Source organism: Pan troglodytes, chromosome Y (genome assembly GCF_028858775.2).
Source record: "Pan troglodytes isolate AG18354 chromosome Y, NHGRI_mPanTro3-v2.0_pri, whole genome shotgun sequence".
Classification (NCBI taxonomy): domain Eukaryota; kingdom Metazoa; phylum Chordata; class Mammalia; order Primates; family Hominidae; genus Pan; species Pan troglodytes.
The window spans coordinates 32,390,085-32,399,722 of record NC_072422.2 but is presented as its reverse complement, the minus strand read 5'-3'; positions in this window follow the sequence as shown (position 1 = coordinate 32,399,722).

Genomic DNA, 9,638 nt, shown 5'->3' with positions numbered 1-9,638 from the left:
TTAAAAAAAGGTTACACTGTGCACCGACATGTGGAGCTAGAAGGAAAAGCATGAAGTCTCATGTTTGCTGACTATAAAAATAAATCATAGTAATATTATTGAACATTCTACTTTAAAAATTATTAATAAAACCATAAATGAAACACTTGAGCACACTTTAAAAAGTACATAAACCCATGAGTCCATATGTGTAATTTTATGTTGTCTGTTTTATTATCCAGGATTTCATACTCAGATGAGCATTAGCATCAGGAAAGCCTGAAATGCCTTAATTGTGAACTGATATGCAGGAAAATGAAATATGTAAGCACATTGGTGACCTTGTTCTTTACAGACATCATGATCAGCCTTCAGCCATACAGAACAAATGAGAAATTAGAAGCAATTCCAAGAACGTGTGATGGTGTGAAACCCACTTTTGACCGTCACACACATTTCAGCATTTGAAGAGACACAGGCTACCTGTTAACTGCCCATGGCGGGGTCATAATTTAAATGGCCCAATGTCATGTAGAGGTTAATTTAATCAAAATGAGCTAAAACATGGAACAATCACTGAATAATTTAAAAAGAGTTTACCTGGCAGAGTGTGTCATGCCTGCAATCCCAGCACTTTGGGAGGCCAAGGCAGGCAGATCAGCTGAGGTCAGGAGTTTGAGACCAGCCTGGCCAACATGATGAAACCCTCGTCTCTATTAAAAACACAAAAATTAGCCAGATGTGGTGGCACATGCCTGTAATCCCAGTTAGTCGGGAGGCTGAGGCAGGAGAATATGGAACTCAGGAGGCGGAGGCTGCAGTCAACCAAGATTGCACCACTGCACTCTAGCCAGGGCGAAGGAGTGAGACTCCCATCTCAAAAAATAAAAATAAAAAAATAAAAATAGTTGACCCGGGTGGGCATTCCAAAATGTTCCCATAGATGATTGTGAAACAATCACTGTGCAAAATGTGGAGGAAAATTCTTATAATAATCACAAAATTTGTATCAGAAAAACATTACAAATTTACTTTGCTCAATGTAATTTTATGAATTGGCAGTATTTTCTTAAATTGGGATACAGTAAGAGAATATCTTTAGGAAATGGAAATGTTAAAACAAGAAGTAACAAGAGGTTGTTTTTCTGAAGGGAAATGCCACCGGCCTGCTTTCATAGGCATTGATAAAGCCAGGAAGGAAATAAAGTCACAACCGAATAGTATAAACTGTATCTACTGAATTCTTCTAATTCCTTCACAACAGAAGTCTAAATCCTGCTTAGCCTAAACATATCTATAGCCAGCGATGGGCAAATTATATTTGCTGTCAGCATGATGGAATAAGAAACAGAAACCCCCCAGCAGTGGGGTAAGATTGCACGCTTCATCCCCTCAAAATGCAGTTCAGCCCCACTCCCTCTCCATGCCCATCAAACAACTGCACAATCACTTGTTACTGAATTTCTCATTCAGTGTTTTGTTTCTTTCTGTCCATACTTAAAGACCAAATTATTTGTTTGCTTTGAAGAAAAAGCAAAAGCAACAAAAACACCAAATCATTTGAAATCACTATCCATTAAAAAAAATCACCAGTGGAACTAAACAGTTGAGTGGTTTGGGATGTGTTCACCATTTCTGTGTTTGACCTACATGGCCTCTAGTTCTTTGGACCATTGTAACTGTGAAACTATGGCTTAACACTGTTAAAGACTCCAAGGCTCCACTCTGTAGCCAGGTGCACCTCAGGCTGCACAAATACCCCACCAGAATGTCACAATCATTCATTGCTCCAGCTACTGATTGACAAGAGTGCAAGATAGCACTGGCTTGGGTTTTATTTTTGCAGCCAGTTAACTTTGCATCAGGTCTACACAGTCCTTGCAGCCTTTGATTTCTCCAGTTGTAGAGATTTGAAATGGGGTGCCTGGGTTCCTCTCATTTTTCCTTCAATCTACCTAGCATGCATTTTACACACATTGGAGGAGTCGTATGCACTGTTTTTCTCTTGCTGATGGAGGCAAGAACACCTTCTAATTAGTCTAACTTAAATGGACGGGATTCACTTAAAAGCAAGAAGAAAAGCACATGAACAGGTGTCTTAATGCATTTGGATACTTTGGGGTGTGTGCCTGTGTGTATGTGTGTCTTGGTGAAGGTGGGCTGTATTTTCACCAAGCCTTTTCATAATCAAGTTTGCTTTGCAAACCATCTGGCCTTGCCCCCAGCAGTACAGTCCTTCCTAATAACAGGGGGATGCTCTGTCATGGTTCTCTGTAAATTGTTGTGTGTTGGGAAGTTCTGTTGAGGCTTAGTTTGATCTTCCATGGTGGACATGTCTGTTCTGTATATAAAAAGCATTACATCTGTGTTTTAGCAGGTGGGATTTGAAGCTTTTCCGCAGTCCTTGTGCTCTGAGATGGCTGTTGAGCTCTGCTCAGCTGTCGCAGCTGAATTCTTTTTTTGTGCTGAACACTGGGCAGCCTCACCTTGTTGCCAACGTGCTTCTGGGGCCCCTGTGACTGCTGCCGGATGCCGTGCACACAGGCAGAGTGCCTTGGCAGGTTTGTGCACCCCTTGGCGAGCCAGAACTGGGAACCCCATGGAGTGACCCCACCTTCTCATGGGGGGTCAGGGAGGGGAGTGCCTATTTTTAATCTTGTTTGTTGCGCAATGGAAATCACTGTGATTTGTACATATGCCCTAGGAAAATTTTACCGCTGTCTAATTTATGTAATACTACTGATGATTCTAGGTTTGTTTAATAAAACTTTATATCTTTTCAGAAGTCTGAGTTTTGTCGCTTCTGTCTCCAAACAAGCTGTGACTTTTCTCCTTTGGTCTAATCCAGGGATGGGCAATTATCTCTAGGGACCACATGGCAGATATTCCGCACTGCAGGATACACAGTCTCTGCTGCACAGGGTGCAAAAAAGCTGCTATAATTAGGCACGGAGGTGCATGCCTATAAGCGCAGTGCTTTGGGAGGCCAAGGCAGGAGGATTGCTTAAGCCCAGGCGTTTGAGACCAGCCTGGGCAATGTAGTCCCATTGAGTGACTTGGGATCCACCTTGAGCGATGACTCCTTCAGGGTTCACAGAACAGGTAGGAGGGTGTACCATTTTAACCATTTGCCTATATCTTGATCCTATACCTTTATTTTCTTACTCTTCACCTGATTTGGCTATTCCCTAACATTTTCTGTCCCTTTATCTTCACTGAAGTTTAGCTTAGTTTTCTGCCTTTAAATGTGTTCTTTAAGTAATGACAGATCATCCTTATTCTAGGCTGCAAAGATTGTAGTAGATATACTCTTTCTAGACAGGCAGAATAAATTTTGATGGCTCATTTTTAAAAAATTTATATCTTTTTGAGGGGTTTGGTTAGCTTTTCAAATTTGAATTAGTCAATATTTTAAATGGCTTAATTATTTTTAAAATTTTTAAATATTATAATATGTAAATATTGTCATGTTTCATATTGTAAATGTTACAGCATTTGTGACAATGAAAATAAGTCTTAAAACATATCCCAGAAATAAAACCACTTCATCATGTATAGAGTTCTCTATCAGTATCTACTTTGGTAATTGTTATATGGGCTTCACAATTCTATTACAATTTATAAAACTTGAGCTAGGCAACCTAGTGAGACCCTGTCTCTACAAAAAAAATGAAAAAATTAGCTGGATGTTGTGGTGCATGCCTGTAGTCCTAACTACTCAGGAGGCTGAGGTAAGAAAATTGCTTGAGCCCAGGAGGGGTGTGTGTGTGTGTGTGTGTGTGTGTTTGTGTGTGTGTGTGTGTGTGTAGATAGGTAGATGACAGGTAGATAGATATAGATGAATAGATAGACGATAGATAATAGGTTGACAGGGATAGATGATAGATAATAGGTTTATAGGGATGGATGATAGATGGTTAGATAGGTTGAACGATAGAATTTGTCATGCAAAAGCCAAGGGTTTCTCTAACTGAGCACTGCTGACATCTGAGGTTGGGTGATTCTTGGTCGTTGGTGCCATTCTATGCATTATAGGATGCTTATAGACATCTTTGGCCTCTACTCCCTAGATACCAGTATCCCCCTTGGCCCCCACTCCTGTGATGACAACTAAAAATGTCTCCAGACATTGCCAAAAGCCCCTGGGAGGTAAAATCTCCCCTGGTTGAAAACCACTACTTAGAAAAATAAGATTGGGGACCATTTGGGAGCCATCAACTGAGAGCAAAACAGAAAGAACCAGAACTTGAATGGTGATCTTCCTTTAAGCTTTCACAACAAGAAATAGAAAAGAGGTGTAAAGATCTCTTGCAGTGGGCATTTGAAGGATATTTTTTTCTGATGTGTTGCCTTTCCTTTCTCTGAATTCATCTCAGGATTTTAGTCAATGTCGCCAAGTCAACGTTTGATCTTTTGCCAAACAGGAAATATTTCTATGAACAGTGTAGTGAATTGTAAGTAAGAGCCTCGGGTGCCTGAAAGTGCCTTGAGTCATGAGTCAGAGACCTGGGTCAGGCTCTGCTTCTCACTGGGGCCATCGTGTTGGGCATGTTTCTTAAGCTGTTCTCCGTATTAATGGATCCATCTTCAAATAGGGGCAGTAATTATTCCTGTGGGCTCCCTTTCTGATCAGAAACCTCCAGTAGCTCTCTGTTGCACTCAGAGGACAAAATAACATTATAACAACAGTGTAGGAGCATCTCCATGATCCGCTGTCAATAATGTCCCAGAGTCTCTCTCCAGGGCATCCACTGCCAATGCCTGGACTCTGCTGATTTAGAACACATCCCAAAAGCTCCTGCCATGCGGCCTTTGCTCTGGCCCTTTTCTTCTAGATACCAGCATAGCGTTCACCTTCACCATCTTCAACTCTTTGCTCAAATATCTTCTCAATTCCTCCAGCACTTTATTTAAAATTTTAACTTGTTTCCAACACTGTCTACCACTTTCCCAAAGTTATTTATTTTTTCTCTCCATCACTGAGCACTTTCTACTGGTTTGTACCCTTTTCTTTCTTTTGTTTATTGTCTTCCTCATCCCACTAGAATGCAAACTCCAGGCAGGCAAGGAATTTGGTCTTTGGTTGGGTTTGTTGAAACCCTGGCACCTAGAACAGTATCTGATAACGTAGGTGGTGCATTCCTCATGTGAAACTGTATTAGTGATGATTCTCCTCCATCATGCTGTATTTTCATTTGCAGTCATGGTATGACATTATGAATAAGGTTCATTGTAATTTATCTAGTTGCCTAAGAAAAAGAGAATTAAATGGTTTGCCATTTTGATGTTACAAACAATACTACATAAAATAATCAGGGCTGGGCACCATGGCTCATGCCTGTAATCCCAGAACGTTGGGAGCCTGAGGCAGGTGGATCACCTGAGGTCAGGAGTTAGAGACCAGCCTGGCCAACATGGCAAAACCCTGTCTGTATACTAAAAATACAAAAATTAGCTGGGCATGGTGGCATGCGCCTGTAGTCCCAGCTACTCTGGAGGCTGAGGCAGGAGAATCACTTGAACCGGGAGGTGGAGGCTGCAGTGAGCTGAGATTGCGCCATTGCACTTCAGCCTGGGCAACAAGAGTGAGATTCCATCTCAAAAAAAAAAAAAACAAAAAAACAAAAACTAAACAATTGTTATAAACCATCTTTCCCTATTCAACTTCTGAACTTTGCAACTAATCACATAGTAAAGGGTTTCCATGTCATGTTAGGTTATTAATGCCAAATAAAACTTTCATTAATTTTATTTTTTATGAGTGCCCATTTTGTGTTTTATTTCATAGTCTGTGTGTAACATGTGAATATTCGCTAGTAGTTGTGGACCTGCCATATTTAGGTAACATTTGGAAGTAAATTAGTAGATGTGTTGAAGTAGTTTATTGTCTCTTCTGCCAGTTATTTTGAATAATAGATTACAGTGCATTTTATTTCTATATTGAGAATTATTTTTGTTCCTCGGTTTACCCATCTGCTTTGTATTGGTTAAGTGATAGCTGCTCATGGAATATATTTTTTGCTAAAATTTACATTTAGGCTGCTGGAAATCTCCTTTTTTCCAGAACTCTTTAGTACCTCAGAGTTTTTCCTACAGGCATTCCAGACTTTGTCACACATTTACTTTTTGATATATCCCCACTATCACTGGCATTCTCTTGACACCTTAAAAACAAGCTAGTAGCTGGCCAGATGAAAAGAACTCCTTAAATATCAGGCTACCATTGTCCTTTCAAGACTCTAAGGGATTATTAAGTCTCCTGTATGGTTCAAAAAACAAGACAAAAAAAAAAAAAAAGAACAGCATTAAGAAGATGGAAAACTCTGTTATGCCAGACACAGTGGCTCACGCCTGTAATCCCAGCACTTCGGCGGGCAAAGGCAGGAGGATCACTTCAGCCCAGGAGTTCAAGACCAGCCTGGGCAACATAGCAAGACCCTGTCTCTACAAAAAATTAAAAAAATGAGTTGAATGTGGTAATGGTGTGCACCTGTGGCTGCAGCTACTTGGGAGACTAAGGTGGGAGGTTTACTTGAGTCCCAGAGGTAGAGACTGTAGTGAGCTATGATTGCACCACTGCACTCCAGTGCAGGTGACAGAGCAAGACCCTGTCTCAAAAAATAAAATAAAATAAAAAAAAACAAAGAAGAGGAAGAGGCTGCTGTGCTGGTGAGCCGTTTCCCCTGGGTAAAATAAAGCCCCAATTTGTAGCCTTTGACAGCTTCTGTGGTGTAAATGCTTATTCTTCCCATAATTGATCTCATGCTGCCAACAGTTTAACAACAACTAGCTCACAAAATTCTTGAATTTTTTTTTTCATTTTTTTGGGACGGAGTTTTGTTCTTGTTGTCCAGGCAAGAATGCAATGGTGTGATCTTGGCTCACTGCAACCTTTGCCTCCTGGGTTCAAGTGATTCTCTTGCCTCAGCCTCCCCAAGTAACTGAGATTGCAGGCACCCGCCACCATCCCTGACTAATTTTTGTTGTATGTATTTTTATTAGAGATGGGGTTTAACCATGTTGGCCAGGCTGTCTTGAATTCCTGACCTCAGGTGATACACCCACCTCAGTCTCCCAAAATTCTGGCATTACAGGCATGAACCACCCTGCTCAGCTAGCTCTTGAATATTTTAACAATCACCTCTAAAGAGCTGGAAGAAGCCAGGAGTCATCATGGATTGACTGAGGGTCCCCAGAGGAAGCAAGAACCATTTGTAAGGCGCTTCTTTCTCCCCTTCTCTTGGTGGACTTGGGAACTAAGGGGCTTCATTTAAGGTCTCTAATCTTTTCCTTAGACTGTCCTGCATGTTAGGAGGGTCAGAAGGAATTAGCCCAGTCAGAAAGACCTCACCCCAAAGCCAGGAGCCTCAAGAACATGGCAGAAATGTGGCTTCTCCATCATTCTTTCTTGTTCCCACTCCATTGTTTTAAATGGACACGTTAGCACATGAAAATCATGGATTGACTTAGGGTCCCCAGAGGAACCAAGAACCATTTGTAAGGTGCTTCTTTCTCCCCTGAAGAAAAGAACGTAGATGAATACCTCCTGCCGCACCTCTCACCTTTATACTTGTTACTTACAGGCATTTTACATTTTAACATTGGCAAACTGGCCTCCAGAAAATATAATACTCCTCTTGTTTATACTCAATCAATAGTTTAAAAAGAAAACAACCAAAAAATACTTGTGAAATCAAGTTTAGCCTAAAGCTGCCTCCTTACGTATTTTAAGTTCAGCCCAAAGGTTTCTCGGTACATTGTGAACTCTAACAAGTGGAGATGTAGAAGGACAATAGCCTACTCTTGCACCCATCACTGAGTTTCAGCCAATCAAATGTAGCCAACTGTTCAAATTGTGCCCAAATAAGGTAAATGCCGAGCTGTCACCAAACCAGCTATTTCTGAATCTCACTTCTGCTTTTCATATTCCACTTTCTGTTTTCTATCCACAAATCTTCCGCCACGTGATTATGCTGGAATCTCAGAGCAGACTTTGGCTTGGGAGTCAGCCCGATTAGCAAATCATTCTTTGCTCAGTTCAACTCTTTTAAATTTAGTGCACCTAAAGTTGTTCTCTTAACATTTTTCCTCAGACATTTGCTATCATAAATGTTATTATACTTTTGAATTTTCTTTGCCAAGTGTGTACATAAATACTATTATGTTTTGACTTGCAATTATGTTTAAATAATTGAAGTTGTAATTTAGGTTAATCATCCATTATACTTTTTCAGGTTGCTGTAATTAATTTTAATTAATTAATTATTTTTAACACTTCAAGACCATTGAGAATATTTATTTTTAAATAGGATCTTGCTGTATCTTCCAGGTTGGACTGCCATGGTGCGATCATAGCTCACTGCAGCCCCCGCCTCCTGGGCTCAAGCGATCCTCCCACTCAAGCCCCCTGAGTAGGTGCGACTATAGAGACGTGTCACTACATTCAGCTAATTAAATTTTTTTTTTTGTAGAGATGGAGTCTTGCTGTGTTGCCCAGGCTGGCCTCAAGTCATTCTCCCACCTCAGCCTCCCAAAATATTGGTATTACAGACATGAGCCACCACCCCTGGGCCACAAGTTGCTTTTTATTTTTTTATTTTTTGAAATGGAGTCGGTTAGGTCAGAAGCTCTGTTCAGTTATAATTTTTGCAAAGGCGGTTTTAGCATTTCCTATGGTGGCCTCCCCTTTCCTCAAAACCACATCTAGCCTTAACTATTTCACGAATGCATGTCCACTATTCATTTATTCAATGATAGCAGAGTTAGATTGGATACCTACTCTTTCCATCTCTGTTATGGTCCCTTGCACAGATTCTAACCTGTGTCAGGTATCACCATCCTCTATGCTAAAGGAAAGAGTTGAGAAAAGGGTAAATTAGAATTCTTAGAAATACACAGAAGACTCCTTTTAGAACAGAATAATTGGAAAATTAATATCCTTCAAAGAACCCATTCCAAATAATTATGTGTTCCAAGAAAGAGTACAAAATGGGAACATTTTTCTTTGTAACTAGATAATTGTGGGTTAGTGGGAGTGATTACGCTTTAGTTTTGGTTCTCTCAAGGCAGAATAATAATTATGATGTGTTCTCATGGTTTTTTTTGTTTTTTTTTTTTAATAGGACTAAATGTAAGGTCTGTTCATTTATTTTGTAAATCCCTAGGGCTGGATCATTTAGAATCTACTTCAGGGTTATGAGGTGATGTCTGGAGCATCTGATAAACTTGTATGTTTTCATTTTATTGCAGAAAATCCAGAAGTGGAAGGCAACCTTTATTTCTAATTCATTTTAATTCCATGTCAAGTCTTTCCTTGCATGTTTAAAAGGTATGTTTTTGGCTGGACTTGGTTGCTCACGCCTGTAATCCCAGCACTTTGGGAGGCCAAGGCGGGCAGATCACGAGGTCAGGAGATTGAGACCATCCTGGCTAACACGGTGAAACCCTGTCTGTACTAAAAATACAAAAATAAAATTCTCAGGCGTCATGGCAGATGCCTGTAGTACCAGCTACTTGGGAGGCTGAGGCAGGAGAATGGCATGAACCTGGGAGGCAGAGCTTGCAATGAGCCGAGATCGCGCCACTGCACTCCAGCCTGGCTGACAGAGTGAGACTCCATCTCAGAAAAACAAACAAACAAACAAAGACATGTTTTTATT